The sequence below is a fragment of the Grammomys surdaster genome, unplaced genomic scaffold, assembly GCF_004785775.1.
Source record: "Grammomys surdaster isolate TR1022 unplaced genomic scaffold, NIH_TR_1.0 133, whole genome shotgun sequence".
NCBI lineage: Eukaryota > Metazoa > Chordata > Mammalia > Rodentia > Muridae > Grammomys > Grammomys surdaster.
The window spans coordinates 476587-485671 of record NW_021604591.1 but is presented as its reverse complement, the minus strand read 5'-3'; the positions used below and the strand labels follow the sequence as shown (position 1 = coordinate 485671).

Genomic DNA, 9085 nt, shown 5'->3' with positions numbered 1-9085 from the left:
TTTTTTTTTTTTTTTTTTTTTTGGTTTTTCAAGACAGGGTTTCTCTGTGTAGCCCTGGCTGTCCTGGAATGCACTCTGTAGACCAGGCTGGCCTCGAACTCAGAAATCCGCCTGCCTCTGCCTCCCAAGTGCTGGGATTAAAGGTGTGTGCCACCACTGCCTGTCGAGTCTCTGGGTCTTAAACGGCACCTTCTGGCATTTTCCAATCTTTCAGTGTCTCAAGACAGGATGTTCTGACAGGAAACCTGAGTAACACCAGGCTCTTTCCTTCTGTGAGTGAATTTGGGTGGGTGAGTGCTAGTTACTTCCTTGGAAGCTTCTTGCTGGTTCTGACAGGCTTTTCGAGGTCCTGCAAGTGTGCTGGTAAGTGACCAGCTTCCAGGGTCTTCTGCTCTTTGTCCTCAGCAGTTTAAAGGCACTCAAGGGAAGGAAACGCTGGAATACATCCTCTCTGGAGAGAAATGGATTTTCTAGTGTCTGAGGTCTGGCTACACTTAGCATCTGTGAAAGCAACTTGCTTTCAGACCACATGGAGCACACCTGGCAGAGGTCTCAGATCACATGCATTAGCTGAGGAATTGTAGCTAAAGAAAGCTAAAAGCTGTATGCTATGGGTGTCAGGTTAATGAGTTATTGAGGTTGTGTGTGTTAGAGTTTATACTTCAGCTATCTGTGATTTTTGCAGTATAAAAGCTCTTTCCCCAAAAATACTTAAGAAAGAGACATAACAAGAGGCAGAGGCAGGCAGATTTTGTGAGTTCTAGGCCAGCCCTGTCTACATAGTGAGTGCCAGGAGGAATTACATAGTGACACCCTGTCTTAGAAAGAAATAAGTGGAAGGGAGAAAGCAATGTTCATAAATTATGTTGTCACACACAGTGTGGTGACCATAAAATGGCTAACCATGAAAATATCTACTACTTGGTGATGTGATTGGTATACTGAAAATGGATTTATTTTTTTAAAGCAAAGTATTCCAGACAGTGATAGCCAACTGACGGCCCCCTAACAACTCTCACAGATGTCAGGGCAGGAATTTAGTCTCATGTTTCTGTCCCCGAATCCTGGCCTCAAACAGCTGCAGATACATATTCCATGTAGCTTCAGTCTCTGAAATACCAAATGGAAATTTACTGGGGCTCTCTACTCAGCCAGACTCTCTCACAAACTGGCCTGCCCCATGAGACTCTCCACAGGGCCAGATATTTTATGAGAACGGGCATTCCCAGTTGATTGGGTCGACAAAACGAAACCAAGGAACTCTGTCTTAAAACCGATGTACCATGCTTAATTGCACACAGGGGACACGCTACTCCAAGGCAGGAGTCGGACAAATCTGAGGTTTGTAGACTTGATGAAAATATTGGAGGCTTTTGTGTAGCTTTGTTTTCTGCAGAGATGGATGACCAGCTGGCAGGGGGGCTGAACGCTGCCTTGCAGGAGGATGATACAAGCAGAGTAGAGAGGAAAACACAGTCAACAAAACTGGAGAGCTTTCCAGGGTTTTTGGATAAGGGACGAAAAGGAAAGTCAAGGACAAACAGCGGACTGGTAGCCAGTCGACCTCAGAAAGGCAGCCAGCGCCTCTGCCTCTGGAGTTTCCCAAGTCGGGAGAAAAGCAGTTGCTTGTGGCCCTTCAAGTATGGACTGTCCTGAAATGGCCGGGCAAAAAGCAACAAGAGTTTAGAGGCCACCCACCACTGGCTACATAGAAGACCGCTATGGATCTTCACAGAGCACCCTCACAGATGTGTGTCTAAACAAAACAGGAGCTTGCACTAATTTTGCTTTTAAATGTTTGTATATATTTCCATCTTTGAATTGGTAATTTGTATACATGACTCAAAACTTAAAAACAACAAACAAATTAGCATCTCTGGCCTGTTCTTCCATTTGGGAGATACAGGGAGATTGGTTATACAGGGAAAAGTTCCGTGTGCCGCTGCATATTATGCAATGACAGATAACAAATGGATGGTGTTTCAAAAATAGCTCTGAGAAAGAGTTTTTGTTTTTTTGTTGTTGTTTGGTTTGAGTCAGGGTCTCACTAGGTATCGCTAGCTGGCCTGGAGCTCACACAGATCTGCCTGCTCCAAAATGTTGTGGTTAAAACCGTTGTGCAAAGTGCAGTGTTGTTGTTGGTCTTTGAGACAGGGTCTCATTATGTAATGCTGGCTGTCCTAGGATTGACTGTGTAGTACATACAGGCTAGCCTGGGACTCAAAGGCTAGCTTTGCCTCTGCCTCCCTAGTGCTGGACTGAAAGGAAGCTGTTAGAGATCAAGCCAGCCCAGGTGTTTTGTTTGTCTGGTTTTTGTTTGTTTATTTGTTTGTTTTAAGAAAGAATCTTTTGTAGCCTAGGCTGACCTTGAACTTCCAAACCTTCTTCCTTTATCACCCAGGTGTTAGAATAGGTTTGGGCCACCCTGGTTTATGTGTTGATAGGGTAGAATTCCAGCTTCCAGTATTAGAGACAAGAGTTCTATCAGCCAAGCAGTGTCCTCAGCTTAGAAGAAAGGAGTCTAATGTCTCAACAGAAAAGGATGATTGGGGAGATAGGTATGCTGACCTTGATCTGAGCATGACACTTCTGTACAGGGCTCTCAGCAGAGCATGATACTGACTTAGCTATCCAACAAACTGCAGAATCTGCTTGTCTTTTCCTCACCACCACTGGCCTATAGATTCCAGACACCCCACCCCACCCCACTGTGTTCACATGCTCCTCTCAGATCACAGCTGGGGCCTCAGCAGGCACTTTACCAACAGCTGTCTCTGACTTTAAAAAGAAAAAATCTCCTCCTATAACTTTGGCTGACCTGACTTTGGAGACCAGTTAGATCATGAACTCTTTTTGTTTGTTTGTTTTTGTTTGTTTGTTTGTTTTTGGAGACAAGGTTTCTCTATGTAGCCCTGGCTGTCCTGGAACTCACTCTGTAGACCAGGCTGGCCTCGAACTCAGAAATCCGCCTGCCTCTGCCCCCCAAGTGCTGGGATTAAAGGCGTGCGCCACCACTGCCTAGCAACCTTGAACTCTTGACTGTCTTACTTCCTCTGCCTGTGATGAGATTGCAGGTATGCACTTCCAGGCCACCAGTGTGTGTGTGTGTGTGTGTGTGTGTGTGTGTGTGTGTGTGTGTGTGTGTCTGTGTGTGTGTCTGTGTGTGTGTCTGTGTGTGTGTCTGTGTGTGTCTGTGGTGTATATCTGTGTGTGTCTGTGTGTGCGCATGTGTATGTGTGGTGTATCAGTGTGTGTTTCTGTGTGCGTCTGTGTGTTTGTGTGTCAGTGTGTTTGTGCCTGTGTATCTGTGATTGTATTTATATATCTGTGTCTCTCTGTCAGTGTGTGTGTCTGTGTGTTAGAGACTAACTCTCCCTTGTTTTCCTGGATTTACAGAGTAGGAGTCCTCTACCCTGGACTCCTAAGTGCTAGGGTAATATTCTTGAGCCACAATGCCTTACAACTTAAAATTTTTTATTTTATTTATTATTTTGTGAGTTTGGGGTGGGATGGTATATGTGAACAGGTGTGCTTCTGCCATGGCATGTGTGCCGACATCAAAGGACAACCCTCAGGAGTTGGTTTTCTTCTATGGTGGGATCTCCAGGATCAGACTCAAGTTGTCAGTGTTAGTATTCTGTCTAAACTCCACCTCCACAGTTATCTGGCAACACCCAGGTATGCTCCTCCCATAGTTACCTGGCAACAGCCAGGTAGGCCTGCCCACTATAAAAAGGGCTGCTTGCCCCCTCCTCTCTCTCTTGTTCTCTTTCTCTCTTGCCTCTAGCTTCTCTCTGTCCCTTCGCCTCTCCCCACTTCCCTTCCCCCTCTCTCCACGTGGTCATGGCTGGCCTCCACTTCTCTCCTCTCTCTCTCCTCTTTCTCTGCCATCTTCTCCCATTTCTCTCCCCACCTTTGCCCTCTGCCCTGAATAAACCCCCTCCCCTTTGGAACCGTTTGGTCTGGTGTTGTCTGTTCTAAGCTGCGCGCCGAAGTCTTAACAGTCAGGCTTACATGGCAAGCACTTCTACCTACTGAGCATCTCATTGGCCCTACTGGCCCCTTGGAAGATAGAGGGAGGTGGATCTCTGTGAGTTCAAAGCCAGCCTGGTAACACAGTGAATCCCAGGACAACCAGGGCTATGAAGAGATACTATGTCTCAAAACAAAACAAAACAAACAAACAAACAAAAAAAACCAAAAACCCCACCTTGTCAATTTGACATGCCATCTTTATTATAGTCTTTATCTTAATGTAGATAGATTTCCTTTTAAGTTTTATTATCTGTGAGCTGTCATGTCCTTGTGTGGCAGTCACATGTAGATGGAGTCAGAGGACAGTTTTGAATTGGCTCTCCTTTCACCACCGCATCTCAGATCAAACTCCAGTCCTCATGCAAATGAAGCTGCTTTTATCTGCTGAGCCATCTCACTGGCTCTGTGTTGTTCTTTTGAGACAAGGTCATAGCAGTCTAGACCCTGACTTCAAAGGATGGTGGGATCACAAGCATAATCCTCCAAAACAATATTGGTTCTATCAAGTTCCAGAGAACTTGAATTAAGGTGGAAAATTGAATTGTGTTGAATTCATTTCCACAGACCACAGCTTAAACAACAGCTATGCATCCTGCTCTAGAGGCCCAAAGCCTGAGGCCAAAGTCACTAGCTCTAGTCAAGTTGTGACAGCAGGCCCACTGTCCACTCCTCAGCTCCTGGTGCAGGACCTGTCATGGCACCACTGTCTCCAGGTTACATACCTCAGCAGTGTGCCAGTGGCAATCTGTGACAGGGGTCTGTGGTGTCAAGCCTCTTTGTCTCAGTGAGCTGGCCTTACAGCCATTTTGGCCTAACAAGAGAGGTGTATTTACATCTCTAGCATAGTTGGCTTTCTAGTCAGATAGGTGAATGCAAGAAAGATCAGGAGGTCAGGACATCCTCAGCTTGTTGGAAGCCGGTGTAGGCTCCTTGGGACTGTCCCTCAAAAGAACAAAAAGGGGGCAATGACTCCAGGATTAAGAGCACTTCATGGTTTTTCCAGAGAACCTGAGTTAAGTTACCTACTGCCATGTCACAACTGCCTATAACCTCAGCACCAGGGATCCAATCCCTGTGAACAATGTCCGCACCTAGACCTGTGTGCATGTGCCTAGACACACATGGAACTAAATAAAGACAAGTCTTAAAATAGAAAAGAAAGAAAGACTTGTATGTCTTTGTCTTGCCAGACCTGGAATGTCACAGGTTAGTAATTTGACGTGCTTGGGGGTTGAGGCAGGAAGAGTTAGAAGTTCCAGGCCTGCCTGGGCAACTTAATAAGATTCAGTCTCAACATGCAAAAGCAAAGAGCTGGAGTTACAACTGTTCTCCCAGCTTTCCACCATGTGCATGGCCCGGGTTTAGTCATCGGTACTGCTAAAGAAATGTGTGCCCTGATGGGCAGTGGTTGCACACGCCTTTAATCCCAGCACTTGGGAGGCAGAGGCAGGCAGATTTCTGAGTTCGAGGCCAGCCTGGTCTACAGAGCGAGTTCCAGGACAGCTAGGACTATACAGAGAAACCCAGCCACCACCACCCGGCCTAAGGGTTGGGGTTTTTTTGTTTGTTTGTTTTTTCAAGACATGGTTTTTCTATGTAGCCCTGGCTGTTCTGGAACTAACTGTGTACAGCAAGCTGACCTCGAACTCAGAGATCCACCTGCCTCTGCCTCCTGAATACTAAGATGAAAGGTGTGCACCACCTCCCAACTGGCTTTGAACTGTTGACCCCATTGCCCCAGCTTCCCAAGGAGTAGGCCTTTTACTTTCTTGCTTTTTTACTTTTTTTTTTGAACAGGGTCTTATGTAGCCCAGACTGGCCTCTACCTTGCTATGCAACTGAGGGTAACTTGATCTTGAACCCCAGATCCATCTGACTACATCTCCCAAGTGCTGGGATTTTAGGTATTCAGGCAGATAATTGGGAGCTGGGGCATTCAACCAACTGAGCTACATCCCCAGGCAAGTCCTGCTTTTGAAAACAAAACCAGTCTCATGCTGGACACTTGGTTTGAATTCCTACTCCGACTACATTATCTATCTGTTCCCTACCTACAAGAAAGAACGGCAGCATTGTGTTCCTTGGCTCTGTTGCAAGCGGTCTCCTTGGTTTGAACACTGTCTGCTAACTTGTCTAGGATGTTTCCAAGATGCCTCACGTGGTGGGAGTGAGCTGAGATAGCTCTAACCTAATGGCAAAATCTTATTAATCCACCTTGTAAGAGTTTACTGCGGATAATCATGAAGAGTCACCCTCAGAATTGCCCTATAGAGTGAGTACTATTATTTCCATTTTGTTGATCAAAACGTGGAAACAGCTGGGGATGCAACATCATCGGCAGAGCATTGGCCGAGTTCACGGCATAAGCCTGGCATAGTAGTGCACACTTGTAGTCTCAGTATTTTGGAAGTGGAAACAGGAGGACCAAGAGTTCACAGTCATCCTCAGCTAAGTGGTGGGTTTGAAACTAGCCTGGAATACTTGAGACCTTGTCTCAAAAGCAAACAAACAACAAAATGACAAGAAATACGTGGGCGGACAGGGAAGTGTAGAGTGCTTGCCTATCATGTCCAAAGCCCTGGCTTCAGTTTCTAGTACCATACAAAAAGAGAGGGGCAAAGAAATAGGGGCGGCGCCTTTTCCATCCCTGGACTTAAGACGGCAGGATGGGTTACTGTGGACTGTACTGGAGTCTCCATCCAAAGAAACTCCATCAGGGTTCTAGCTCCTGCCACCGCTACTCAAACCCTCAGGCTGAGCATGTGTTGGCCGGGTTTCCATCTGTCCTGGAGGGACAGAGGCTTCATTGAGCTTGAATAAGCCACCTATTTTGATTGGATTATTTGAGACTGTTCACCCAGTGAATTGAGACCGTGCTAGTCTTTAGATATAAAACATAAGTAAAGAGAGAAAGAAAGGAAGAAGAGGGTGCACCTTGCAGGGTCACGCAGCCTAGTAAGGGATTGACAGATATATGTGAGTTAGCATTCCAGATCTGTCCAGTGTCCACATTCTAGGCTCCAGCCCTGATCAGTCCAGTTCCCACATGTGACCACTGAGCACCTGAAATGTGGCCAGTCTGGTTTTACTGAACCAAGTACAAAAAATAAAGAACACGTGCCGTGTTGTTTTTACATTTAAATTACATGTTAAAATACGTTTGGGGAGATACCATGTAAAATATTTTTAAAATAATTTTATTTTTTACTATTATCATGATTGCATGCGGATGAGGCGTGCCACCGCAGGAATGTGAAAGAGGACAGCTTCTCACCTTTTCCCTTTACATGAGCTCCTGGGATCGAACTCAGGTTCTCTAGCTTGTAGTTCTTCAAGAGCCTTTACCCACCGAGCCACCTTGGTAGACCTAAGGGAAGAATTTTATCTTCATCTTTTATTTTTACATTATTTATTTATTCACTTATTTCTTTTCCATACCGGGAATTAAACCTAGGGAGGGCTCTTCTCTTAGCCCTCAGCCTTCCTTATACTTTTTTGTTTGCCTTTTGAGACAGGGTCTCATGGTAGCCAGGGCTGGCCCTCAACTTCTGGAGCAGGAATTTAAACTCTAGATTTGCCTGTCTCCACCTCCCAAGTGCTGGGATTTCTGGCCTGTGCCCACATCAGGTCTGCCACTATATTTTTTAAGGGATGCTCTTATCAAATGTTACAACATAGATAAAACACTGGACTAAGCAAGATGAGCCTGAGCAAGGGCGAGAATCCAAGCTCCTGCTTACACACACTACGCAGACTGGGCGGTAGAGGCAAGCGCGAGAAAAGGGAAGTGGGCAACAAATGGTTATGGAGGAGAGGAGTGCGGGGCTGGGGCGGGCCTGGGAGGACAGAGCGCAGGCGCAAACGTCTTTGTCTGCTTACAGGCAGAGTTGCTGGGTCCCAGACGACTGTACAGAACCTGCCTGTCTAGCTTTGTACTACCCTGTTTACTCAGGGAGCGCTGAGAACCCCCTGCCTCTTCCTCCGCCTCCAGAGTCCCGCTGTGAGCACGTAGTAAATACGCAGCGTCTGCACACCCTCGGTGAGGCCACACAACAGAATACATACACAAACACTGCGAACAGGCGCACACAGCACAGTGAATACAGCTCACACAACCACGCAGTTTCTCATGCACGCCACACGAACACGTGGTGTTTACTTTAGTTTGCACTCTCGGCGGGCACTCTGCCCCCTGCCTTCTGCTCTTAGCTCTTACCAAGTAGCTTTAGTGAGCTCGGAGGCCACTGATGTCCCAATCCCTTTGTTTCCTGGTCTTGCATCACAGGCCTGCAAGATGCCTGCCTCCAACCCTCTGCCAGAGTATCCGTAGTGCTACTTGGCCAGACAGGCTGCCCTGCAGGCTCTGGCCTCACTCATCCCGACTTTCTCCTTACAGGAACACCAACCTGGATCACTTGCTGACCTGCTTGGGCCCTAAACCCTGCTCTTGGAGAACTTTGGTTAGCTGAGCCTCTCTCACGCTTCCAATTTCACTTTTAGAGGGTGCCGGTTAAGGTGAGAAGCTGCCTCAGCTTCGTCTTCTTCCATCTGCTGGACAGCTTAACAGTCTTTTGTAATTGCTTGGTTACTGTGTGGCCATATAAAGGGATAGGCAGAAGTCCTGTCTACTAACCACTGGCTTCCCTCCCCAGGGACAGCAGCAGAAAAGATCCAGCTTGCTTGGCAGTGGCAGCAGCGTCTCAAAGGCACCTGCTCTCTCTGGCTGTCCTCTGTGGGCTCTGCTGCCAAACTACCTTGACTAAGGGATCCTTTGGGACTCACTTGTCACCTTGCCAGGTCAAAGCACCAACCTGACTGTCCCTCACAAGGTCCTATCCACCCCTTATCACACCAATGGTTGTTGAGCCAGTCCCCAAATAGCAAACAACATTCCAGGGAAGAGCCCCTAGATTTCAGGAGATGGACTTTCATTTATTGCTCTGGCCTAGGGCATTGGAGCCCTAGAATAGGATCTGGACCTTGTCCCAGAATTCATTTCCGAGATCTTCATTTTGTTTTATTTACTTTTTTTTTCTGTCCTGCTGAGGTT

At 46.8% G+C, this 9085-nt stretch overlaps 1 long non-coding RNA gene across 1 annotated transcript; it reads right to left on the bottom strand.

Moving 5' to 3' along the window:
* Nucleotides 1–4214: 4214 nt before the first annotated feature.
* On the bottom strand, nt 4215–8694 carry LOC114616841. The gene is made up of 2 exons (XR_003710699.1): nt 8252–8694; nt 4215–4552 (listed from the first exon to the last, which is right to left on the bottom strand). It is a non-coding gene; the product is annotated as an uncharacterized LOC114616841 (long non-coding RNA).
* Nucleotides 8695–9085: the final 391 nt, after the last annotated feature.